Source organism: Mesoplodon mirus (genome assembly GCF_964341445.2).
Source record: "Mesoplodon mirus genome assembly, chromosome: 5".
Taxonomy (NCBI): domain Eukaryota; kingdom Metazoa; phylum Chordata; class Mammalia; order Artiodactyla; family Ziphiidae; genus Mesoplodon; species Mesoplodon mirus.
Window position 1 is genome coordinate 26,483,771 of NC_138980.1, and position 27,625 is coordinate 26,511,395.

The following is a 27,625-nucleotide window of genomic DNA, read 5'->3' on the forward strand; positions in this document are numbered from 1 at the left end:
TGTTGTATAACTGAGTCACTCTGCTCTACAGCAGAGATTGACACAACTTAGTAAATCAACTACACTTCAATAAAAAAAAATTTGTTTAATCTTAATTTAAATTGCCAAGTGTGGCTGGTGGCTATGGTGTAGGACAGTTTTTTGAGATTTTTGAGGTCATTTAATTACATTTCATTGAGAAGCTCCCTTCCTGGTTTTACACAAATGGTATATGTTGTTGTCCCGGTGTTGCTTTCTCGGTTTGCAGTTTCCCTCTGAGATGGTCTGAATTATTCCATGTATCAGAGAGCAGGTGTTACCTTGTTTTGGGTTAAAAGACAAAATCCTGTTGGGCTGTCCTGTGAGGTACCTGGCCAGTCCCCACCCCAAGGCCGTTTGAATTGTTTCCCATCCTGTGTTCTTACAGACTGTCCTTCAGGGAACTGTTGGAGGGAAGGAGAACTGTTGTCTTGCCCCGTTCCCTGCCTTCCTCATGCTCTGTACTGAAGCCCATCATGAAGCAGGCACTGCTGCAGGGCTTTGGGTCACTGGGCTGAAAGGATAGGAGCCCTCAGTCTGGGGCACCACACCAGAGCAACAATTCTAGAATGTTGCAGGGGGTGTCCCCGAAGTCTGCTCTGTGGGAGACTCGGGCACGACCCAGTCCCCACTGTGCTGTGAACATGTGAGCATCCCAAGGGACGGGTCGGGGCCAGCACCCTGGAGCCTGAGAGGTTTGGATTTGACTCTGCTGCTTAAACAGCTGCCGAGTGGGCACATCCTGCACATCCTGGAGATATGGGCCATTCTGGTGTAAAAGCTCCTTATGTTAACTAAGTCTTTTAATTCTGTTAATAAAATAAAGAAACGGGGCCTCCCTGGTGGCGCAGTGGTTGAGAGTCCGCCTGCCGATGCAGGGGATACGGGTTCGTGCCCCGGTCTGGGAGGATCCCATATGCCGCGGAGCGGCTGGGCCCGTGAGCCATGGCCGCTGGGCCTGCGCATCCGGAGCCTGTGCTCCGCAACGGGAGAGGCCACAACAGTGAGAGGCCCGCATACCGCAAAAAGAAAAAAAAAAAAATAAAATAAAATAAAATAAAGAAACGAAAAGGAAACTTATTAGCTTACACAACTGGAATAGAGAGGTCAGAGGTACAGCCAGTTTCAGGTATGTCTGGGCTCAGGGGTCTCTGTCTGCCTCTCAGCTCTTCCCTGAGTCATTTTCAGACACTGTCTCCTTGGGGTGGGAAAGTGGCCACCAACAGCCCCAGCAGTATATCAGACCTTCCCAGCAACCCGAGCAGATAGAGAACTCCCCTTTCTCAAAGGTGTCAGCATTAGGGAATGGGGAGTGTTATGGGCTGAATTGTATCCCCCTCCAAATTCATATGTTGAAGTCTTAACCCCCACCTAGTACCTCAGAATGTGACTGTATTTGAGACAGGGTCTTTAAAGAGGTAAATAAGGTAAAGTGAGGCCATTAGGGTGGGCCCTCATCCACTATGACTGGTGTCCTTATAAGAAGAGATTAGGACACAGACACACACAGAGGGAAGATGACATGAAGCCAGGGAGAGAGGCCTCAGGAGAAACCAACCCTGCTGACACCTTGATCTCTGACTTATAACCTCCAGAATTGTGAGAAAATCGATTTCTGTTGTTTAAGCCACCCAAACTATGGTACTTAGTTTTGGCAGGCCAAGCAGACGAATACAGAGAGTTATTGTTGCTGGGTACAGAGTTTCTGTTTGGAAAGATGGAAAAGTTCTGGAAAATGGATAGTGGCGATGGTTATACAACATTGTGAAGGTACTAAATGCCGTGAAATTCTGCACTTTTAAATGGTTAAAATGGTATTTAAATTTTGTCTGTATTTTACTGTGATTGAAGAAAGAAGTCCCAGCATTGACCCTGATTTGCCTGTCTTGGGGCAGATGGCTGTCCCTGTACAAATTGCTGTTCCTGGAGGATGGGACACATTGATTGGCCAGGTGTGGGTCATGTGAATGATCTTGGACATGGAGGGAGGCCGTTGTGGGGGAGGGTTGACACTACCAGAATCATGTAGGCTGAGAGTGGTGGAGGGTGGTTACCTCAAAAAAAGTAGGGTGCTATTCCCAGAAAAAGAGAAAAGGGATGCAGCTGGGCAGACATAAATAATAGATGACCACTTCAGTCCGGCTCCGGGGGCAGCTGTCCAGACATGTCCAGGTGATCCTAAGCGGGGACTACGGACAGACCCTGAGGTTGACCAGAGGCTTGCCTCCTCTTCAAGCACATAAGTCTCTTCCCTCTGTTGAGCTGGTCCAACAGACAGTGCAGCTCAGTGATTAAGCACTTGAATTTTGGATCCAGACTGCCTGATTCAAATTCTTTGTCCCAGATTTCCTTGGTGGCACAGTGGTTGGGAATCTGCTTGCTAATACAGGGGACACAGGTTCGATCCCTGGCCCAGGAAGATCCCACATGCCACGGAGCAGCTAAGCCCATGCACCACAACTCCTGAGCCTGTGCTCTAGAGCCCACGAGCCACAACTACTGAGCCCGTGTGCCACAGCTACTCAAGCCTGTGCGCCTAGAGCCTATGCTCTGCAACAAGAGAAACCACTTCAATGAGAAGCCTGCACACCTGAACGAAAAGTAGCCCCCGCTCGCTGCAACTAGAGAAAGCCCACATGCAGCAATGAAGACCTAATGCAGCCAAAACTAAATAAAATAAATAAATTAAAAAACAAAAAACAAATTCTTTGTCCCTTACCAACTCCATGACCTCGAACTTATCCTCACTGTGCCTCAGTTTTTCATCTGTGAAGCGGGATTTCTAATAGTTCCCACCTCATAGAATCGTGCGAGGATTGAATGAGCTTGTAGAGAGTTTGTAACAGGGCCTGGCACTGCTTCCTGAAAGTGAGTTAGTGGTTACCAGGAACCCAGATCCCTTGCCCCCAGGCCAGTCCAGACTCACTGCGTGCAGCCTCTTACCTTCCTGATTGTTGCCAGGGCTGCCAGAGAGGTAGGGACAAGGCGATTCAGAGTTGGCGGTTGGCTGGGAATATCCTGGAGGGAACGAGCAAAGGCCTGACAGACTTCCATGGCACGTTCTTCTGGGATGTGGGTGAGAAAATGCTGGTGACAGAGCCCAGAAGTGAGGGAACCGGAAAGGAAAAGAAAACGTGTGTCCTGTGAACTCTCGTCATCCACTAACAACATCCGGAAGGCCTCATCATGCAAAGCCTGTGGCTCTGCCCTTTTGCACAGTTTGCACTGGTTTCTAACTGGGCTCAACCTGCCCTGGAGAGTATGAAGAACTTTTCAGAAAAACAGTAATACTTTTCATTTCCTTTCTGTGCCTTTTTGTGTTCTTGCATAATATCCCAGAGGCATGGCGTGTGGTTTCCAAATGATAGGGACTGTGCTTGCAGTGTAGGGTGACTTTCCAGAAATTAATAAACAGATTTATCAGAGTTAGAAGTTCGCTGCTCTGTGAAAATGTTTGGAAGTTTGAGCAGAGGAGTGAAACTCTGCAGTAGGAGGACATGAAGTACAATGTTGAAATGATACAGAACCTGATACATTTCAGTGACAGTTTATGGCAAATGTCGCAGAGTGGAACAGAAATGGTCGGTTATTCTATTCAGCCTGTTTACTGTATTTGTAGGTTTAGGAATTTGCTTAGGGCAGCAGGGTGGGGGTTGGGGTACTTTCTTACTACGTTGAAGCAAAAAATGGTTATCCTACTTTGAGTTATTTCTTATTTGTGGATTTTTTTAATGATACTTTTTTGAATGTGTTAAATGCTAGTTGACTTGCGTTCATGGTAAAACTAAGTAGTTTAATGGCAGTTTATCCCATTATGTCAGACTGTACAAAGTTGAAGAAGATAATTTTTGTGTCTGATTTTTTTGACCAGAATTCTCTGGAGAATTCATTCATTCATTCATACATTCATCTCTCTCTAGCCTAGTTTGTGCTTGTCCTGTGGGTGACATTGACTAAGATTGTTAGAGGAATTGCGTACCCAGTTGTTAGAGCATGATGGCACACATACAGGAGCCATGATACATAGAGAATGGGAAGAATACTAAAAAAAAAAGTCCCACAGAAATTGAAAGGAGGGAGAGATCACCTCAGATCAAGGAGGCCTGGGTGGGGGAAGACGACAGTTGGGCAGGGTTTTGAAGACTGGTTGGCATCTTAGCCAGCTGGGATGGGGGACACATTCCACAAGAACTGGCATACTGAACAGAGGCAGAGGGGAGCTCTGGGAGTGTCAGGGAGCTCTGTTTCGTTGGAAGGTGATAATGAGAGGTGAGGGCGGGTCTTGATTATGGAGGGATGTGAGCTTCATTCCATGGGACACAGTTGAAAGGTATGTGAGTAGAGTTCAGCTTTAAGAGGAGGACTCTAGAAACAGCATGGAGGATAGACTGGATCACAAGTTTGCTTCAGCAGAGAAGCCCACTGAGAGGGTGCTCTGCATGCGGACAATCTTGTCTTGTTCCCCGATGCGTCCCCTGAGCCTAGAACAGTGCTGGGCATGTGGAGAAGGGCTGATAAATATTTGCTGAATGCCTGCCCTGGAGGAGAGGTCATGAGAACTTGAATGAGGGCCATGAGAATTGATGGCAGGGAACAGCTGTGAGAGGCACTGGGCCATGTGGTGGACAAAACTCACAAACAGGATGGATGGGCATGGGAGGGGACAGAGGTGCCTGAAGCTGGAAGCCCGGGGGAGGGTGATATCCTGAACAGAAACAGGAAATCCCCAAAGAGGGATTTAGAAGGGAAGATGATAAGCATAGTTTTGGACAGTGGCCTTATGAACCAATTTGTAGACCAACTGATGAATGGAAGAAAATAATTAGAAGTCTTCTCTTAAGGCATCATCTAGCCACTCTGAACCTATTCATTGTAAAATGTACTGTGTCCTGTAAATAAACGTCTTGGGGGCACTCAAGACGTTTTGGGTTTTTTTTTTTTGTTTTTTTGTTTCAATACAGAATATTTATTAAGAAGACGTATTGACATGCTTAGATACACAAATTGAGCCACTTATACACATGCCATTCTCAGTGAACTTTAAGGAAAAAAACATGAAGAACAAAATTAGTTGCTTTCAGATAAGTTTTTGTGTTTTATAGCTATCATATGTCCATTTGCATATTAGGAAGTTATTAGCACTGATATATAAACTTTATTCCCAATCTTACATGTAAACTTTTGGCAAAGGGAAGTTCACAAAAATTTGCATTAAAGTCTGAATGTAAATTACATACTTACAAGAGGTTATGTATTGACTTTTGGGAATTGTAGATTTTCTTGTGACCACTAGAGGGAGCCCACTATATTCATTAAATTCTGTAGAAATCTAATGGGATTTTTAAAAATGATAATTAATATTTAAAATATTTATTAGAAAGTACACAAAAGTTCAAACCAAGGGCAATGAAATACAAAGTTAGCCTTTCACTCTGTTGTTTTTTCTACTAAAACAGATCACTGAGAATTTTCCAGATGACTCCAGAATAGAGTGGTGTGTTGTTTGTTTCAGAAGGTGGTGTTGATTATGCAAAGGGTAAAATAGCAACTAGCAAACACATTCCCACTCACCCAAAATTTATTGAGCACATCTGGTTTAGACCCAGTAGAGACTCCCCAAAGCTGTGGGAAGATCCCATCTTGGCCAACTCTATGCCAGCCGTTGGATGACAGGTGCAACTCTTCACCCCGTGAGGTGTCACGTAACTTTGTACATTGGGATTATTAAATGTCTCGCATATCAAGAGCTACTCACATGGTGGGACCGCCTCTTCCCAGGGGTAAGTTCAATGCCGTCATAATATTTTGTTTCTTAGCTCTCTTCTTATGCCAAAGTATATTCCACATAGGTTGAAGATTTAAATGTGAAAAATAAAACCATGGAAGGCAAGACAAAAATACAACAGGTCACTTTTTTAAATTATAGGTAGAAATAGACTTTATAAGCTTGATACTGAAGTCAGAAACCATAACACAGCAGTTCTCAACCAAGGATGATTTTGCCTCGTGGGGACTTGGACAATGTTTGGAGACATTTTTGATTTGTCTCAACTTGAGGGGTGGGGTGCTACTGGCATCTGGTGGGTAGAGGCCAGGGATGCTGCTAAACATTCTACAATGTACTGGAGATCCCCCAAAATATAACTGTCAATGGTGCCAATGTTGAAAAACTCTGCTATAGAATAAATGTTTTCTTAAATGATTTAAGCTTAAAAGCTTAAATTTTCTGTCTAGAAAGAAAATTCCACCTTAAAGTTTAAAGATTAATGGCAAACTGAAAACTTAGCCTATATAACAAGCACATGGTTAATATTCATGAGATATAAAGTGCTTTTGCAAAAGAATAAGGAAAAGTCAAATACTTTAGTGGAAGAACGGGCAAAGGAGATGAATAGGGAGTTCACAGAAACGAAATGCATGCTGAGGAAGGAGGCTGGGAAAGGACAGGATGCGGGGCAGTTGCAAGAATCTAGGCAGCAGGAACGGAGGGTCAGTCCCCCGGGGAGTTAGAGGTCTCTTGGATGTGTCTGCACCAACTGTTTTTCGGTGGGTCATTCTGCCTGAGGTTCAGGGTCTCAGGAGAGAGAGCCCTACTGGGCAGGTCTGACCCCTGTGCCCATTCCTCTGCCGGTGGCTTCCAGGGCAGGGCTGAGAGGGAAGAGCACCTCCCCCACAGGTGCCAGGATGCTGCACAGTGTAGGGGAGGGGAGTCTGGGTTTAATACAGGTGGACTTGGCAGTGAATGCCAACTGTGGCCGCCCACTGGCTCTGTGAGCTTGGGCAAGTGACCTGATTCTTTCAACTCTCCATCTCCTTGTGTGTAAAATGGGAAAACATTATGTACCTCGGGGGTTTGTTTTGAGGATACTCTGAGACAAGTGGAAGTGCTTGGCACACCCTAGGCATCTTGTAATGTCTGTTCATTTATCCCTAAGGAAAGTGGTCTGTGGTCCTCAGGAGGTGAGAGTCAGACACAGATCTTTATTATGGGGGTGGGGAGAGGGTACTTAGTAAGCAAGCCCAGCCCTTTCCTTTTGGTGCCTCCTCTGCAGAAAAGAATGTCATTTCTGCTTAGTCTCTTGGTTCATTTAGTGCCAGGATCCCCCGGCGAACCTTCTGCTCAAAGATGGAGAAAGAGCAACTCCTGGCTCCTCCGGGAGCCCTTGAACTTGGGATTCCCTCTGCTGCCTTGTAGATTGTCAGCAGGCAGCATGGTAAAGCCCTTTTCTCTTGGGTGGCCCTGGGGTTTCCTTCCTGATCCACCAAAGCCTTATTCTGGCCTGATCCACTGTTATTTTACATTTTTGTTTAGTCCTGCCTTTAGAAATAGGATGAATGCAGCCAAGCTGCCTTCCCTATGAGGTCATGATTTTCATGACATATTAGGCTGGAGGTGGCCTGTTGTCTGGTAATTTCCTTAGAAGTAGCCTGTGTGGCCCACTCACAGGCTAGCACAGGAAGAAATTCAAAGCACCAGAGGCTAAGGCTCTGAGGGGTAGGAGGGTCTAAGGAAAAGTCCAGAAAGCAAAGGATGGTGTGGAGAATGGGCCAGCTCCCCCATTAGAAGCACACATGCATTCGTGGTGCATTGTGAAGAATGTACTTTTAAAATGCAGAGATGATTCCCAGGAGAACATGCGAACATTTAAAGAGTAGCTGTGCAGTGTGGAAAGGGCAGCCATTTAGAGTATTATTGGACACTGGCTCTGTGCTAAGCCTAATCCCTGGGGATGCTAAGTATAACTGTGCTCAGAATGTGAGCTCATGGAGTCAGGGGAACATGGAGTTTTGACCCAAGTTGATGTCACAATGGGTCCAGTGGGGCTTCCCTGGTGCATTTTTGTCAGTTGTTAGGTAACACGTGTAAGTGATATCATAGGATATACGACTTTTGCTTTCCAACTTACGTCATGTTCTGTGATTACCTCTAGGCTCATCTGTGGTACCTCAAAGAGCAGGGTTCTGTTGTTTCCCATGGCTGATATTCCTTTGTGTATGTGGACCACATCTTTTTTATCCATTCATCTGTTGATGGGCATTTAGGTTGCTTCCATGTCTTGGCTATTGTGAATAAGGCTGCAGTGCAGCTTTGGCAGCGTCTGTCTTCTGGATTCTGGTCTTCTCAGGTGAGAGGCACAGCGGTGGGCCTGCTGCATCGAACGGTACCTCAATTTTTACTTTTAAACACAGCTCCTTCCTGCTCTCATTATTGGCTGTTACCACTTTACATCTCACCAGCAGCTAGAGGGTACACAGTTCTCAAAAACCACTTCAGCATTCTTTATTTGTAGGCTTTTTGTTGATGGTCAGTCGACCTGTGTGAGTTGAAACCTTTTTGCAGATTAGATTTGCCTGAGTCTAATAATTCCTGAGGTTGAGCTTTTACCCATTTTCCTGTATTGCTTTTTTTAAAGAGAGTCAGTCAAACTTACCTCTTCATAGTATCTTCGTGAAAATTTGGCCAGATGTGAATTTTCTTGTCCATTCCCTACCTCAGCTCAATTTTTTAGGGCAGGTGTCCTTTACAGCCCTGAGTCCTTGGGAATGTTAAGAGACCATTAGCTGTGGGCTTAAAGCCGCTCTTGCGGGAAACGGCCACAAGGCGGCAGCATTTCTACATTTCCAACTCTGCGTTTTGGGGCAGCAGAGCCTTCCTGGAAATCGTGTTAGTAGGCTGCAAATTAGAGTGGAAAGTGCCAGGGCACATCCCCAAGAGCTTATATCTCCTTAATTCTTGTTTGTTCTTTAAATTTAATTTTTATTAATTATCAGAGCAAATTTGATAAAACTATTCTGTTTCTCCTAGGTGTACAGAATCGGGTTCATTATATCAATGTATCTGCCTATTTATCTTTGGATCCTTTACCGTGTAGGTTATTACAGAGCGTTGAGTAGACCTGTCTTGGTATTCCATAGGTATTTTGTGATTATATATTTCATATGTAGTAGTACATGTCTGTTAACCCCCATATCGTAATTCATACATTCCTTACACTTTTCCATTTGGTTAAATGTAAATTTTTTGTCTTAATCCATGCTTTTCCTTCTCTTGGAAATAAGTTCATGAGTATCAATTTTTAGGTAACACCTATAAGTGATGGCATAGGATATCTGTCTTTCACTTTCTTTCTTACTTCAAGTTGGGTGATTATCTATAGGTCCTTATATGGTGGTGCAAACGGCACTGTTTCACTGTTTTCCATGGCCAGTATTCCATTGTTTACATGGACCACTTCCTCTTTGTGCATTTTCTGTTGATGGACATTTTGGTTTCTTCCAAGTCTTGGCTATGTTAAATGTTCCTGCAGGGCTTCCCTGGTGGTGCAGTGGTTAAGAGTCCGCCTGCCGATGCAGGGGACACGGGTTCGTGCCCCGGTCCGGGAAGATCCCACATGCCGCCGAGCGGCTACATGCATGAGCCATGGCCGTTGAGCCTGCGCGTCCCGAGACAGTGCTCCGCAACGGGAGAGCCCACAACAGTGAGAGGCCCACTTACCGCAAAAAAAAAAAGTTCCTGCAGTGCAGGATTGCCAGCCCGTGTCTTCTCCATTCTGCTCTGCTCAGCTGATAGGCGCATCCAAGGACCTACCAGATCACATAGTAGCTCAAATTTACCCTTAAACACACCTCCATTATGTTCTCACTACTGGCTGTTACCAGTTTACATCCCCCAGCAGCTAGAGGGTACACAGTTCTCTGAAACCCCTTCAGCATTTATTCTTTGTAGACTTTTTGCTGAAGAACATTCTGACGGCTGTGAGGTGAACGTTTCTGTAATTGGATTTGCACGGCTTAATTAATTGCTGATGTTGCACATTTTTCTATTCCCTTTTATTTGAAAGGGAAAATAAAAGAAAAGACAAAATGTGCAAAAGATATGCCTCTTGAAATGGTCTTCTTGAAATGTTGACGTCTTTTGAATTTTCTGGTCGATTTACCACACCAGGATTTTTTTTTTTTTTGATGGCAGGTGTCATTTACAGGCCTGCCATTATTTTGAATATTAAGTGACCATTACCGCTGTTGTGTGAAACGACCAGAAGGCGGCAGCACTTCTCCTTACCAAATCTGCTTACTAGGGAAAAAGAGCCATAATGGAAGTTGTGTTGTAGGTTGTAAATTAGAACGGAATGTGCCAAGAAAAGCCCCTTAAGATTATGTCTCATTACTTCTTGTTTGTTTTTTAAATTTAATTTTTATTCTTTATCACAGCAAATTAGAGTAAAATGTTTTGTTTGTTGTAGGCGTGCAAGATGTGGTTCTTTTACACATATACATATATCTATTCTTCTTCAGATCCTTTTCCCATGTAGGTTAGGACACGACGTTGTGCAGTCTTCCCTTGGTATGCTGTAGGTTTTTGGTGATTATATATTTCACATGTGTTTGTATATCTCTGAAAACCCCAATATCGTGATGTATCCAATCCTCACAGCTTTCCATTTGGTGAACCATAAGTTGGTTTAATGAATCTGTGATTGCCTTTCTCTCTGGAAATATCTTCATTGGTATCAAGTTTTAGGTAACACCCATAAGTGATATGATAGGATATGTGTCTTTTGCTTTCTCACTTACTACAAGTTGCGATTACCTCTAGACTCCTCTATGGTCCTGCAAATGGCATTGTTTCATTTTTTGCCTTGGCTAATATTCCATCTGTACACGTACCAGTGCTTCAGTGTCCACTCATCTCTTGATGGACGTTTCGGTTGCTTCCATGTGTTGGCTATTGTAATACTTCTACAGTGCAGATTTGCCTTCCTGTGTCTTTCCAATTCTGTCTTCTTAGGATTTAGCCCGGGAAGTGGGCCTGCTGGATCATATAGTAGCTCAAGGTTTACTTTTTAAAGGCACCTACATTCTGTTCCCATTAGTGGCTCTTAGCAGGTTACGTCCCACTTCCAATTGAGGGTATGCATTACTCCAAAACCTCTTCAGCATTGATCACTTGTAGGTTTTTTTTTTTTTTTTTTTTTTTTTTTTGCTGATGGTTATTCTGAGGGGTGTAAGCTGGTACTTCTTTGTGGTTGGGTTTGCCTGTGTCTCATACTCCCTTGAAATTGAGCTTTCAGGCATGTCCTTTTCGTTTTCAAACTGTTATTACAGCTGACTTCTTCAAATTGTTTTCTTGAAGTATGTGCCACATTTTGCAATGTTTTGGCCTTTACCTGCATCAAGACATTTTTAAGGGCAGGTTTCATTTGCAGCCCTGCAGTACTTGTGCATATGAAGTGCCCATTAGCACAGATTTCAAAGCTGCTGTTGCAGGTATCGGCCAGAGGACGGCAGCATTTCTACGTTCCCCACTCTGGCACCTAAGGAAACAGATCTTCCTGCCAGTGGTGCTCCTCAGTTATAAATTAGAGTGCAATGTGCCCTGATATACACCCAAAAGCTTACGTCTCCTTACTTATGTTTGTTTTTTCAATTTAATTCATAGTTTTTAGTGGAGCGATATTCCATTCTGTACATGGACTACTTCTTCTCTGTGCATTCCTCTGTTGATGGACATTTTCGTTGCTTCTAAGTGTTGCCTATGGTAAATATTGCTGGAGTGCAGTGTTGCCAGCTGTGACTTTTGATTCTCATTTTCTCAGGTGATAGGCCCAACAGTGGGTATGATTCATTGAGTGGTAGCTCAATGTTTACCTTTTCAAAGCACCTGCATTGTGTGTTCATTAGCGGCTCTTACCACATCCCAATTAACACCGTGGGTGTGCAATTTCCCACAACTCCTTCAGCATTTATTGTTTGCAGAATGTTTGCTCATGGCCATTCTGACTGGTGTGAGCTGATAGGTTTTTGTAATTTTGTAATTTGGATTTGCATGTCTTTAATAATTGCTAATATTAATAATATTAGCTAATATTAGTAAGCTCCCAAGAGCTTACTCTTTTTAAAAAGAATTATAAAATAATTGAACATTGTGAAAACTTGGCAAATGGAATATGAAAAAAATATCTTGTTTCAATATTGTAACAGAGCAAATATCATTTTATTCTGTTTCTATATGCACATGTTTTTAAATCTGTTCATGCTACAATGTGATAGACTCCTTTTCTTTTACAATGTTTCATAAGGCTTTTCATTTGAAAATAGTCTTTTTAACCAATATTTTTAGAGGTTCTTTAGTATGTAGATTTATCTGTTTTCCTAGTAATCTTATATTGCCAATACATGGTTTCTTTACATTTCTTCATTTTCTGGTTGCTGTTGTTAACAACATTTCAATTTAAAGCATATTAGAGACTTTCCGAGGATCATTTTAGAGACATCAGTAGGAAAATATAACACAGAGCCAGGGAAGGTGTAGTAGAACTGATGCAGGATGCACCTCAGTTAAAAACTGGGAAGGATTTCTGAAAAATAAACGTTGTAAAACTTTGAAATATATCATCATGGAAGATAGAAATGTCATCTTTACAGAATGTTCTTTAGAAAAGGGTCATATTGGATGATTTAATTTCTGTTCAGACTAAATTTGGAAGAATAAACTAGATGACCTCTCAAAGTTCCGTTAAAGCCTGTGGATCTATGCTCATGGTTCATTTATTTATGACTCTTGTTCATAAGTTATGAGTACATTTTAGAGAAAGTGATTCCCTTATATCTAAGAGTTCTTAGAAGTTGATAATATAATGATTTAATACAGATTTTATGTTAAAAATTGTGGTTTTTTGATAATTCCTTTTGAGTTTTAAGTTAGAAAATAAACTATCATCTATGTCTAAGCTTATAAAGCAGTTATAAAAAGAGAAGTAATAAAAAATTATTAAGAATACATATTGAAATTAAACACAGTTCTTCCAAAATTACACACCAAAGGATTTCACTAAATTGAGAGTTACAAAAGAGAAGTCATGAATAGAATATAACAACTTGATAGTATTTAAAATAATTCCTACTCTAAATAATAGGCTAGATGAAACCGTCAAATGGCATTAAGTGCAACCCAGTGGGAAGGTTTTCTATAATTCAGCTCTAAGATTAGATATAAATGGAGCTATTACCATGGAAACTATTTTTGAGGCTAATAAAAGTGTAACAAATATGGACTAAAAAATACTTACAAAACCTCTACCCAGACACTAGATGTTCCCTTCTTAGTAAAAAAAGTCATTAAAAAAAGAAAAAGCCTTCAGACATATAGACTCTTTTGTTTAGAGAATAGTTGTTTTCAGCTGGTTTCTTCTTTCTTCTTTTTTTTTTTTGTGGAATGTAAAGCTTCCCTTCAGGGTAAAAGTGAGATTTGTTCTGATGCATAAAGGGAGGAAAGGGTTTAGAGAAAGTGAAATTTGTGGAAAGCACACACTTTTAAAATATAGTTTCTTTCCTACCCTAAGTGTAAACCATAGTTTATAAACAAGATCTATTGTTCCCTCCTTTCTTTTAAAGCAGGCATGACTATAATACAGTATTGGTAATTTATAACTGCCCAGGAAAAAAAAAATCTTTTGTAGTTTTTTTTTTTTTTTTTTTTTTTTTTTTTTTTTTTTTTTGCGGTACGCGGGCCTCTCACTGTTGTGGCCTCTCCTGTTGTGGAGCGCAGGCTCCAGACGCGCAGGCTCAGCGGCCATGGCTCATGGGCCTAGCTGCTCTGCGGCATGTGGGATTTTCCCAGACCGGGGCACGAACCCGTGTCCCCTGCATCGGCAGGCGGATTCTCAACAACTGCGCCACCAGGGAAGCCCTGTAGTTTTTTTTTTTTTTTCCTGAAAATATTTTATATCATTTTTACTTTTGGAGTAAAGTATATTTTATTTATGATGCCATTAAAAAAGCAGTGTTAATTTTCAAATACAGTTGTAAAAGGAGTCTAGGTGAGGATTTGCAATGGAAGGCATTTTTACAAGTACTTTGCAAAAATGTTGAACCTCAGTCTACTGGAGTAATACTTCATACGTCTTCAGAAATGATACTAATCAAATATTGTTTCACAAAATGGAATTTAATATTCTGACTAAGCAAGAGGAATAAAGGCAAAATATAAGATAATTCATTTCTGATTCATTAATAGACCATTTCTAAAAAAATAAGCAAATAGTCCACTGAGCAGTACAAGTTTCTATCCTTCAATATTGCTGGTCTACTGGTAGGGTCACAGATATTAACATCCAGTCTCTCAAACATTTTAATCAGCATCCCAGTATTTCTCTACTTTGATGTAAAAGTTTCCCAGCACCAAGCAGGTGGTGCCTGACCAGGCTAATTAAAGAAATGTGCCCTATAGTTCATATTAAAACAATCCACTGGGCTGGCTTTTGTGGAGTATGAATGATCTCTGGGTTATCCAAGCACAATGGGTACAAGATACACAAAGATACTGACAGCACAACTTCAAGCCCTTTGACATTGGTACAAACTGACTTAAAATGATATCAGGTTGGTCAATCTGATGTACATACAATAAACAAAGATATGGGACCACTTATTTTTAGGTGATGATAATAGAGCAATGGGCCTATATAGTGGCAGAAGCTACATAATAATAATAAAAAAATTCTGGAAAGGAAAAAGACCTCAGGCTCTGGGTCATGTTTTCATACTGCTTGCAGAAAATGCTAGAATCAGTGGCTTCACAATCATTCACATTTATTTATTTAGCACCTAGTATTCAGGTACTGTTAATTGGGGATGCAGTGGTGAGTAATATAAAATCTCTGCCTTCATGAGGTATACAATCTTCTGAAAGGAGATATAGTTAAGTGAAAATACATTATGTACCTTATACATTGGGAATTGAATAAAGACGTTATTATTTACTATTTTATTTAATCATAACAAACATAAGATTGTATTAATTTGGTTGGGGTGCTCTAACAATGTACCAGAGACTGGTTCTTATAAACAAAAGAAATTTCTCAGAGTTCTGGATGCTTCTAGAAGTCTTAGATCAGTGTGTTGGCATAGTTGAGTTCTGGTGAGGCCCTCTTCCAGGTTACAGGCTACCAACTTCTCCTTGAATTCTCACATGGCCAAAAGCAAGAGCATCAAGTTCTCTCCTGACTTTTATAAAGGCACTAATTCCATGTATGAGGGCTCTAGTCTCATGACCTCATCTAATCCAAGTCACCTCTCAAAGCCCCTCCCTCCTAATACCATCACATTGCGGGAAGGATTTCAACATATGAATTTTGGCGTACACAAACATTAAGTCCATAACAAAGATAACATTAATATTTGTATTTTATAAATGGGTAAAATGAGACAGAGAGAATGGTTGCATAGTCAAAAATCTGTGTAAAATACAGTTAGAATTTGAACTTGACTTCACATAACACTATAAGCACAATCAACCTCTATAGAGTACACCATCTATCTATCTATCTATTTATCTATCTATCATCTATCTAATATTTTTGTCAATATTTTTCAAGAATATTTCTTTGCATCTAATGGGAAAACATATAAACAGAAAATCACCATGTGATTAATAATTACTACATTAATAACTTGAAGTATAAGTTGTTATACTTCTCATATGAAAGATGTATCCAGGAAGGAACATTGACAATTACATGGATGAAAAATAAACTTCAATCTTTTAAAAGTAATTGCCAAATCAGATCTTCTATATAAAGATACTCTCCTATCTCATCTATTCAAGTACATAGGTTTAGCAATCCTTCTCTCTCTATCAACAAGTTTTCACTCTCGCTCAAATTTACCCATCATTATACAAACATAAGGTTATTCCTACTATCTTAAAAAAAAAAAAAACTTTTCATGACCTTCCTTCCTCCTCCAACTGTCATGTCTCTGCTGTTCTTCATAGATAAACGCCTTGTTATCTCTATTCCATGTCTTCATTCCAGTCAGGATTCTCCTACCACTCCACCATAACTGTTCTCGCCAAGGGTGCCAATGACTGCCATGTTGCTAAATCCATGAGTCAATTCATGCTTCTGCTTGAGGACATTTGCTTTTGACTTTTCTTCCAACTTTAAACTGCCCCTCTCACTAGATATTAATACAGCTCACCACTTACTCCTTTTAGTCTTTCCTCCAATGTCACTTTCCCCATGAAGATTTCCTTAACTTCCTTATTTAGTCTTCAACCAACAACAAACTCTATTCTCGCTCACTGTCTTACTTTTCTCTACAGCATTTATTACCATCTATTGCTTAGTTTACATATTTATTTTATTACTTAACCCAATCCTTAACAAAAAAAATAAGCTTCATGAGAACAAGCATTTTATCTATCATGTTCACTGTTGTATCCCTAAGCCCCAGAACACTGCCTGCCATATACTAGTTGCTGAATGATTGAATAGAAAAGCAGATAATTACTAAGAATAGGTTAGGTGTTGTTCACTTTGATAGGTGCTGCGATTACAAAGTCAACAAGATAGATGGGGTCTTCCTCTTCAAAATACCAATAATCTAGATTGGAAGAGAGACATTAATTTACTCAATTTCTATACCACATGAAAAACGCTCTTAGAGATGTATAATGGGAACATGCAGGAGAAATACTGATCCAAAATTTGAGGCATCAAGGAAGGCAGTGATATCAAACCAAGGAAGAGAGTGATATCAATTTTGGGACCTTAAAGACAAATAGAAGTTATCCCTTAGAAGTGAGTGGGGGGAAGGGTATAATTCAGGCAAAAAATGGGTTCAAGTGAGAATGGTATGTTGGAAGAACTTTAAAATTGAACCTCTCTGCACTGTTGGTGGATATGTAAATTGATGCAACCACTAAGGAAAACAGTATGGAGATTCCTTAAAAAATTAAAAATAGAACTATCATATGACCCAGTAATCCCACTACTAGGCATATACCCTAAGGAAACCATAATTTAAAAAATACATGTACTACAATGTTCACTGCAGCATTATCTACAATAACCAGGACATGGAACCAACCTAAATGTCCATCGACAGATGAATGGATAAAGAAGACGTGGCACATATATACAATGGAATATTACTCAGCCATAAAAAGAAACAAAACTGAGTTATTTGTAGTGAGGTGGATGGACCTAGAGTCTGTCATATAGAGTGAAATAAGTCAGAAAGAGAAAAACAAATACCAGTATGCTAACGCATATATATGGAACCTAAAAAAAAAAAAAAAAAAAAAAGGTACTGATGAACCTAGTTGCAGAGCAAGAATAAAGAGGTAGGCATAGAGAATGGACTTGAGGACATGGGGTAGGAAGTCGAATCCGGGGCGAAGTGAGAGTAGCATCGACATATATACACTACCACATATAAACTAGTTGCCTGGTGGGAAGCAACAGCATAGCACAGGGGGATCCGCTCCATGCTTTGCGATGACCTAGAGGGGTGGGATAGGGAGGATGGCAGGAAGGCTCAAGAGGGAGGGGATATGGGGACACGTGTATGTATATAGCTGATTCACTTTGTTGTGCAACAGAAACTAACACAGTATTGTGAAGCAATTATACTCCAATAAAGATCTATTAAAAATAAAATTCAATTAAATCAAAGGAAAAAAATAGTTCAGTATCCATTGGAGTACAGAGTATGAAATAAAAGCGATGAGAGGTGAGTTGGAGTTATACAGTCATTAAGATTGGCGTCTGAAAAGACAGACTGCTTGAACTTGAAGGTGTACTGTGTCACTTATTCCTTATTACACTGAGGCAAGTTATTTAATCTCTCTGGGCTTCAGTTTACTTATCTGTGAAAGGGAGAAATGGTCTCTCAATCGGTGTTTTGAGCATTCGATGAGGTATGAATCTAAGGAATTTAGCATAGAACCTAAATTGTTTATTGATAAACAATAAGTCATCAATAAATGCTAGTTGCTGCTGTCGTTGTTACTGTTGCTGTTCCACTTGTGAAATAAGCTGGGAAGAGCCCACTGTGATTCTTGCAGGGCAACTAGATACCCCATCCACTTCCTAAAACCTTTGAGACGTTATGTATTGCCACTGTAATCATTTTATGGTTTTTTTATCATTATTATTACAAGTGAATACTTTTCCTGTTTCTCAGAATTGTTTCTATGACATTGAATAGAAAACTGATGTGCTAGCTTTGTGTCAATTTAAGTAGAATTAAGGCAGGGGGTGAGGAATTTTTCACTCTCCTAATTAAAGCGCTTGCTGAAAACACAATTCATTTGATCTACAGAGACATATTTTTGGAGTATGTTTGTAATAAAAACTACAACAAAACTCAGTAAATCACAGCTAATTAAAACAATATAAGCAATGAATATAATCTTAAATAAACATATTTTATTCTTATATTTGAACATAATATTTTATTGAAATATGTATACTTTAAGTGGTCATCTGATGTTTGTTAAAATGAAGTTCTGGAACAGTGTTACAATGGACCTCCCCCGCTTCCCCACCTACTGGCCTTTACCTCTTCTAGAAAAGAGACGATCTAAGTTTCAGTACATTTGAGAGCCTGAATCATTGGAATAATTACCTTAATTCTCTAGTAAAAGAAAAATACCTTAAAAGAGATCTTCTTTGATTGACGTATGTCTGCATTTTTTGAAAGATATTCAAAAGACATATTTAGTGTAACTATTGACTTTCACTGCATGACACAATATGGAGTGTTAAAGGCCCAAATCCTGGAGATGTAGGAACCTTATTGCACACTCTTTTCTGGTCACCTAGAAGGCAATCCTCACTTACTATTAATTAAATGTCAACTGTGTAAGTAATCAGCAATGAAAGTAAGCATCTATTTCTAAGAGGGTGAGAAGGGTTATTTTTAAGCTTCATTAAATCCATTGTGCTTTCTCTTGTTCGTTTGTTGCATTGTCTGCTTTTGGCACAAAATTGTCAACAGGTGTAATAAAGTTTAAATGGATGCATAATGCCAACTGCTTCTAACTCTGGTATGAGAAAGGACCTCCTGTAAGAAGAGCTGCCTCCTGAAGCATTTTGTTAGCTCTCATTGGCTGGAACTCATGTCTAGTATAAGAGGCTAGCCAACTTATGAGTAGGCAACCTGCCATCTAAACAGATGGGTATGGGTTTGGCAGTCAAGAGGCCAAGTATATACAACAACTATAGGTATCAAGGCTTCATTTCCAACTGATATTGTTAAGAAGTCTGTTAGCCCTGATCTCATATAAGCTGTTGCGATGGGTTTAATCAGTTATTTAAGGCATAAATGACCTTACTTATTCTAACAAGCATTTCAATACTTTTGATTTGATTGATCGTTAAGACCTTATTAAGAAAAATGGAGAATTAAACAGGGCAAAAAACATTTTAAATAGGAACTGAATCTAAAAAATTATGTTCATATATGTTCATATGATGAAGGTAAAAGTTTTATGACATCTTTATATTGTCCCTTTGGAGCACAAATATTCTGAGGTCAAGAAGAATTTTGAAGGTATTTTTATGATGAAACATACAACAAAACACAGTATATTATTGGCGATTAAAACAATAGAAATATTGCATAGTACTCTCTAAATAAAACTCTATGAGTTAAGGGGCCTTGGAATTCTTACTCTTGTTACTTTTCTCTGTGCTTAGTAAGTGTCCAGTAAATGCTTGTGGAATGAATGTGTAGTCAGTTTAATTCTTTAGTAAAGTAACATTTGCTTATTTTGTTTCAAGTAAGTTCAATGTAATACAATACTTAAAACATTAGACAAGAGTGAACTTGATTATAACTCTGACTACTCTGAGAGTGCTTTTAAAAAACTCACAGTCTAAATGTGTGGATATTTGAATGAAATCTGTGCTGACTTAATAGTTGCATTTGGAAATTTTGTCAGTCTCAAAGATATCAGATTGACCTCATGTTTAGTTCAAAGATATGCAGATAGATACAGATATAATTATATCCATAGGTGAGTATACACATATATATTTTTTCTAGCTCTGTCCCCTGAGGTATACCCTAAGCAGTGACACCTACTAGTAATAAGCACAACGAAAGCCCAAATCTTGGTTTCTAAGTACCATTTTCCAATAAAAAGAGATAGTGTTCCTTGGAGAAGTGACTTAGTCTAGGGCTGGGGAAGGAAATAAATATGAGCCTGGAGTAGTAAAGAAGAGCTTAAGGGAAAAAAAGAATGGGATTATGTCAAAAAGGATATTAGAGCCAATGTAAAAGAGACTCCAATGGCCAAAGCTGCAACATTTTGAACAATAAAATGAATAATGATAATATTGAGTTATAAAATGAGGATAAAATTATATACTCATGGATTCATACTGATATAAATAAATGATTAATAAGTAAATAGAAAGTGGGAAAAGACTATCTCTTTTTCACAGAGTTTCAAGTAATAAATGTATAAGGAATGAGGGAAATAGAAAATCACAATTTGAATACCAAACCTACTGATGAATGCTAAAATTAGTGGGTAAAACTTTAAGGAGAAAGAGGACATTTGCATAGACGCAAAGTATCTGCCCCAAATACTTATTAATTATTACAAATTGTTGATACTCCTTCCTTCAGAGGCCATGTGTGTATGTGTGTTTGTGGGAGGGGCTTAATTCCCCAGCCTTTGAGTATAGGCTGGACTTAGTAACTTGCTTCCAAAGAATAGAGTATGGAAAGGCAAAAATAACAGAAAAACCTGGCAGACACCATCTTAACCAAGTGACAAAGATTAACATCACCAGGAATAAGTCATGTTCATATGTATATCCTGATACAGTGTGATGAAAAGGCCACTTCACATCTGTGATGCTCTCTTCCAAATCCATAAGCTCAGTTTAATCGTGGGAAAACATCAGACAAAGCAAAATAGAAAGATATTCTACAAGATTCCTGATCAGCACACTTTAGAAGTATCAAACTAATGAAAAACAACAAAGGACTGAGAACTATCACTGATTTGGGGTTCCTTAGGAGGCATGATAACAAAATACAGCATGGAATTTTGAACACACCAGGACATTAGTGGAAAAACTGGTGAAGCCTGAATAAAGTTTCTGGCTCTGATAAACATATTCTACTACTGTTAATTTCGTAGCTTCCAAAAGTGTCCCATGGTTATGTTAAGGTGTGAACATTAGTGGAAGGTGGGTAAAGGGTATACAGGGACTTTACTATCTTTACACCTTTTTTGTAAATCTAAATTTATTTTAAAATCAAAAGTTTAAAATTTTAGTTTTTTTTTTTTTTTTTTTTTTTTCGGTATGTGGGCCTCTCACTGTTGTGGCCTCTCCCGTCATGGAGCACAGGCTCTGGACGCGCAGGCTCAGTGGCCATGGCTCACGGGCCCAGACGCTCCGTGGCATGTGGGATCTTCCCTGACCGGGGCATGAACCCGTGTCCCCTCCATCGGTAGGCGGATTCTCAACCACTGCACCACCAGGGAAGCCCCCTAAAATGTTAGATTTTTTAAAATTAATAACAATTTACTCATTATTTGAGTAATCTGTTTCTTGGATTTAGAAACAGAATTAAATATAACTACAAATTTGTTTATATGATTTGTTGTTTTAAAACAAGAATTTTCTGTATTGTTAATTACATCATGGAATAAATTTAAAGCACCTTGTTCTTGAATTCAAGTATTTCTTTAAAGACATTATAATTAGGATTATCATATTCAGATCAAACCGTAATAATAGAAATATGGTTGCTATATACTTTTTCATTCTTCAAGAATAACCAATTTTGCAGGCTTTGGTTTTACCCACAAATGGTTGCAAATGGTTATGTAAGGGTCCCTGTTTACTTCCCTGAGTATAAATCCACAAAACCTGAAATGGATATCAAAAACTACTCTTGTAAAGTACTTACAAAATTAACCACAGAATACCTAACTAAAGTGGCATATCTTTTTACAGCTAATGAAAATTGCCTGATTAAAAAATATATATATATATTTAAAATAGCATTCATGGTAAAATCATAAAATCCTCTCCAGGTCCCATCTGTGAGCTTACCTGGAACAGAACATCTAAAGAATGAGACATTGCTACAGATCACTTAAGAACTCACCTCTGACAAACCACTTCAGAAAACTCAAGTTTCTTATATTCATTTAGAAGTGAAAATTTATACTAGGTTTCTTGAATAGAGTGGGTTTGGCAATGATCACAAAAAATCTAGGTATGCTCTTAGTTCAAGTTTCTTTATTGCTAAGCATCTTGGAAATTACAGAAAATGCTCAACAAAATTCCCCAATTCAAACTGCATTCAGAAAAAGCAAAACCACAAAAAGATTTGCTATAAGCTTTTAAACTAAGTTTTCTCCATTTCACTGCACTTCACCAAACTGGAAATATGGGGCAAGTGGGAGATTCAGCATACATTTGAATTCTGGGAATTGGATTGACTGAGAGAGGAAGATCTAGAAGAAGTAAATTTCAGTGATCTGATTTCAAACTTCTTAGCCTAATATTTGGAGTCTTTCTTGTCCCACACAAGTTTAGCTTTTAAGTCATTCAGGTCAGAAAGTATTTGATTGCAAGGAAAGCAGGACTGCTCAAACTAGCTCAAGCAAGGTTTTTTTTTGAGAGGTGAATTAATTTTAAGAACATAAGGTCTCATGTGTGGGAAATATAGGCAGGACTGGAAAATAATGATTTAATAATAATAATAGTTGGCATTGCTTACCATGTTCCTGGTACTGTTCTAAGAACTTTCTGTGTATTATCTCATTTAATTCTCATAATAGCCCAAGGTAATTACTGTTTCTATTGCATCCTACTTTACAGGAAGTTTTAGTAACTTTCCCAATATCAACATGCCTTTTAAAGGAAAAGCTGGGATTGACTCCTGGTGGTCTAATCCCAGAAATCACATATTTAGACATTCTACCATGTATTTCTCTATGTGTTTGGCTCCATTTGGACCTCTTCTGCTACCCCATAATAACTACAGCTTGTATTTGTCTTCAATTTGCCACAGAACTTATTCTGCTTTCATGATCTTGCTGTTTTTCTTCCTGGAGCTAAGTGACTCAGGTTCACAATGTTTCTGTTCCAAATTTCTGGAGGAGATAATCTGGTTCATCCAGCCTGCATCAGGTATCTAACGCTGACCCAATTAGGTGAAGGAGGGAGAGGAAAGAATGGAAAAGGGCATGTTTGGGTGACCTTATGCAAACACGCTAGACCTATCCTTTTAGATTCTAGATTCTTAGAAGAGGTACAAGAATTTAGATGCGATGGTAGCATCTTCCTCCACCTACCTTCTTATCCTTTCTTTTTATACCTGTTCTACAAATCCTTTGCAGTAATCAACCGGTTACATTCATTAGTCTCTAAACACATTTAAGGCATTCTTCTATCAGTGCTTTTACTTGTCCTATATTTCTGGCCTGGAATTTAATCTGTCCTTCTGATTCAACTCCTCTGATTATTATCAGTGCTTCAAGGTAAAAACCATGTAGTACTTCCCACCTCTGAACTCCTACAACCTTAGTCTTATCACATACTTGGAGCTTTATCAGATTCTCTCTTACATTGTTATTTATGCTTTTATTAGTATATCTTTTCTCCCCAGCTATATCAGTTAATCAAGACATGTTTCTTTTTTTTCTTTTTTTATTAGTTTCTGCTTTATAACAAAGTGAATCAGTCATACATATACATCTGTTCCCATATCCCTTCCCTCTTGCATCTCCCTCCCTCCCACCCTCCCTATCCCACCCCTCCATGCGGTCACAAAGCACCAAGCTGATCTCCCTGTGCTATGCGGCTGCTTCCCACTATCTATCTACCTTACGTTTGGTACTGTATATATGTCCATGCCTCTTTTTCGCTTTGTCACAGCTTACCCTTCCCCCTCCCAAGACATGTTTCTTGATATCACAATCTATGTATTTAAATTTGTATTATAACCACAACTGTAGCAATGTCATACACTGACTGATGTATCTACTGATGAAAGAAAGAAAGAAAGAAAGAAAGAAAGAAAGAAAGAAAGAAAGAAAGAAAGAAAGAAAGAAAGATTTTAAAAGAACGATTGAAACAGAAATTGAAAGCTGTTGGACTGAGAGGAATATGGAGATATTTAAAGGTTGAGTTTTCATTTCATTTTACAAGATTTTTATAATTCCTTATAAGAATTAGAATATAATTTAAATTCCTGATGAATAAAGGTTTTTTTCCCTTTATTTCTCAAGCCTCATCTAGTTTCAGGTAAATGTTGGCTGTTGGTTAATATTTCAATGTCTGACCAACTCATGAATAAACTTAAATATTAATTTATTTTAAATGTTCCAATGCCAATTATAAACCTAGAAAAATTTTAATTTTAACTTGAAATTATAATTTAAAACACAAGATACATCAATGATACATTTAAACTGGAATTAGGTTCTAAACTATGACTCTATTAGGTCAAAATTTCTTTAAAATTATAAACATTTAAAATATCATATTAACTTCATTATTTCCATTTTTGTTTGATATACTTCATTACTTCACTGGGTTAGAATACACTTATTGACTAATTTAAAAAAAAAAAAAACATTTCAAATAATTTGGATTTTTTTCCCTAATTCAATTTCTGGAAATTATTCTCTGTTCGTGACTATCACCTGTCCCTGTATTATATTTGCAGTAACTGTAGAGGTTTTAGGCAAAATATAGTTTTTCAGAGGTACAGCCATTCTGTTATTCAACAAAGATAAAAGCGCCTGGTTTGTCTCATCCTTCCAGGTTTGGACCAGAACAAAACTGTCAAGTAAATGGTGTTTGACATTGCCAATCTTTGCACTTCTCTCTTTGCTATGAATCCACTCCTCAGATCTCCAGTGTTGTGTCCCGATGGCCTTAACTCCGCAATACAGCACCTTCCCTCAACCATCTCTCCTTAAGAAGTACTCTGGAGTTATTCTTCTTGGTCAGGCAACATATTTATTTCTTTCACAAGAAATTTCCAAAGATGTAATACCTTATCCTAGTAAGGGTTTTCAGACTCTACACACCTCTACAAAGAGGAAGAAATGTATTTTACTTGGTGACCTAATAAGTATATGTGTATATCTGAAATGAATGTTTTATGCAACAATTCTTACCCCTAAAACTGAAACAAAAATCACAGCTAATATTGAATATGATTTTATTAACAATGAAGGACAACATTATATTCTATTTCATTTTCTTAAACCACCAGTCAGAATCTACTAAACTTATCCTAAGACCTACTAAAAGGTCACAAATAGGAGTGACTTTATTGGAGGTTGTTTCTGGTACAAAAGTGGCTTTTATGTATTCTTCAAAGGATTTAAAGTAGGGGCCTGTGGCTCCATAACATTCACCCACATTTCCTAGCATTTCTACTTTGTTGCAAGAGAAGGTCTTCTGAGTATAACAGAGTTTGGACAAAAGCGAAGGGGTCAGATGAGGGAAACATACAACCTTAAGGAGTCCTTTCATTCTTTTTCTATCATTTATACTCCACAGGATTCTTGGGGAATGCTTCACTGAGAAAGTCATCTGTATATCCAAATTTGGAAAAGTGATGAATATGCAGTTTTGCCTCCAGATACAGCTCTAGTCTCCCCCTTCTTCCAGTCAGATGAATATATGCTTACTGAGTGTCTCCCACCGGGTTTTCAAGTTAAGTAGGAATCATGACATTAAAGTTATTTTTTTCCATGCTCAAGAGGGTTGTATAACATCTAATGTGATCAGACTCCTTACTGAGTAATGAATATGGAAATTAGATAATCGAACTACGGTAAAAGGTTAAAATGAACTCTAAGAATTTAAATAAATGAGGCTGAAGGATGTGGATACATTTGTGTGCCTGTGAGTGAGAGTATGTGGTAATACTTGTTGCAGGTGACACATTTTCTTTTTTTTTGATCGAATAATTCTGAGAACAATTGTTTTGGCTGCTTGTAATTGAATACCTCTATGAATAGCTTCTCACATAATCACCTGATAAGTACTCTGGATTTGATGAAAAACATTTCTGCATTTCACTTAAAAATCTTAAGTAGTTATATTCCTAATTTGGGGGAGAGGTTTGAGGGAATGTTTATTAAAACCAGGGAATAAAACAGGGGGCCCACGGAGGTACTACATGCTCTATGATTAGGTTCTTTCTGTCTCAAATTCACTGAACCAAAAAACCAGGTTTAGCCAAGTAGAAAGTGAACAACATTTATTACCCCGCTGTGGGAACTTATCTCATCCTCTCCTTCTATTCTTTAATTTTCAAGGCTTCTTGATTCCTTCTTATTTTGATTTTGTGCATATGGTCACCTCGGGTTATGGTTACATAAGTGAGAGACAGCTAGGTCAATATATAATATACTTGTCTCTTTTCATTACACAGTAACTTTCTTAAGGAGAAGAATTAAATCTTCTACTTCCTTCACAGTGATCTACAGTCCCTAGGGTTCTGTTCATAAATATGCTCAATAAATGCTGTTTATGTGTTGATCTCCTGCTCATAAATGGAATATTTTACAGATTCTCCCAAGAATAAGGGATCGAGGAGGTCAAAACTGAATTAACCTTTCTATAAAACCATCCTAATAAACCTAACCTTGAACTCCAATTCAAATCAGATAATCAGGAGTGGAAGTCTCCTTGAAGTCATTATGCAAGACAACTAATCAAAGCTACTGTACTTAGATATCAAATATTTAATTCAGTATTTGTATCTAGTTGATAAGTTCAGAAAACTTATATAATATTGATACATCACATTTAGGGACAGATTCAGAATTATTTCCAAGTTGGCAAAAGGTATGGCATAGAAATTTCCATGCTCTGTATGTGCATGTGTAAAGATTCTCTCTCTCTCTCTCTCTCTCTCTCTCTCTCTCTCTCTCACACACACACACACACACACACACACACGAGATGAGAGAGAGAGAGTGAGAGAGGAAGGGAGAGAGACCAGATTAATAGAATAGTTTAAAAAAAACTAAGCTATGCTTAGGGACGCATTTATTAAAACCAGGGAATAAAACAGACTACTAGATCATAGGACCTAAGCTCAATTTCTTATTTCTAATGGAATAAAAATAAAATTTTCTCTCTCTCTGTCTCTAATATATTCTTCTCATGAGGAATATAAACATTGTTAAATAAAAACTGAGACTTATTCTTTGGCATCCTCTTAATAACTAGGCTAAGTTATCTTCTTCTTTTTTTTCTTTTATTTTTCTTCTTTTCATAACTGGGTAGCTATAAGACAGACAGCCTTGCTAAGTTTAAAAGAAATAAAGAAAAGAAAAAAAGGAAGCATGCTATATTTTTTTAATCTGAAAATACAGTAGACCCTCCCAGTATCTTCCCTGGTGGGCAGTCATGCTTTACGGGCCTGGGCTAGAGGAATAGGAAGAGAACTCTGTCAGTGCTTCCTGAGGACAAAGGAGAAAGTCTCTAAGAAAAAGGCTTGGCTGCTCTCTTTATGTGAGTTCACTAGGGAAAGGGTGTCTCATTCTTTCAGTAAAAAATGAGAGAAATAGTTATTCAGTTTACTCGACAAAACAATAGAAATTTAAATAAAAATAATTGAATTAGAATACAAGCATGAGAATGGTGCTGATTTTCTTTATACTAATTCTGACTACCCATGGATTCGAGCCTGGAAATTGATCCTTTTACCCATGTTTTTCTCTGTAGTTATGGTACATTACTAAGCTCTGCTTATTTTACCTTCAAAATGAATGTCTAATCTATAGCTTTTCTTTCCATTTCTACTGCCACTATCC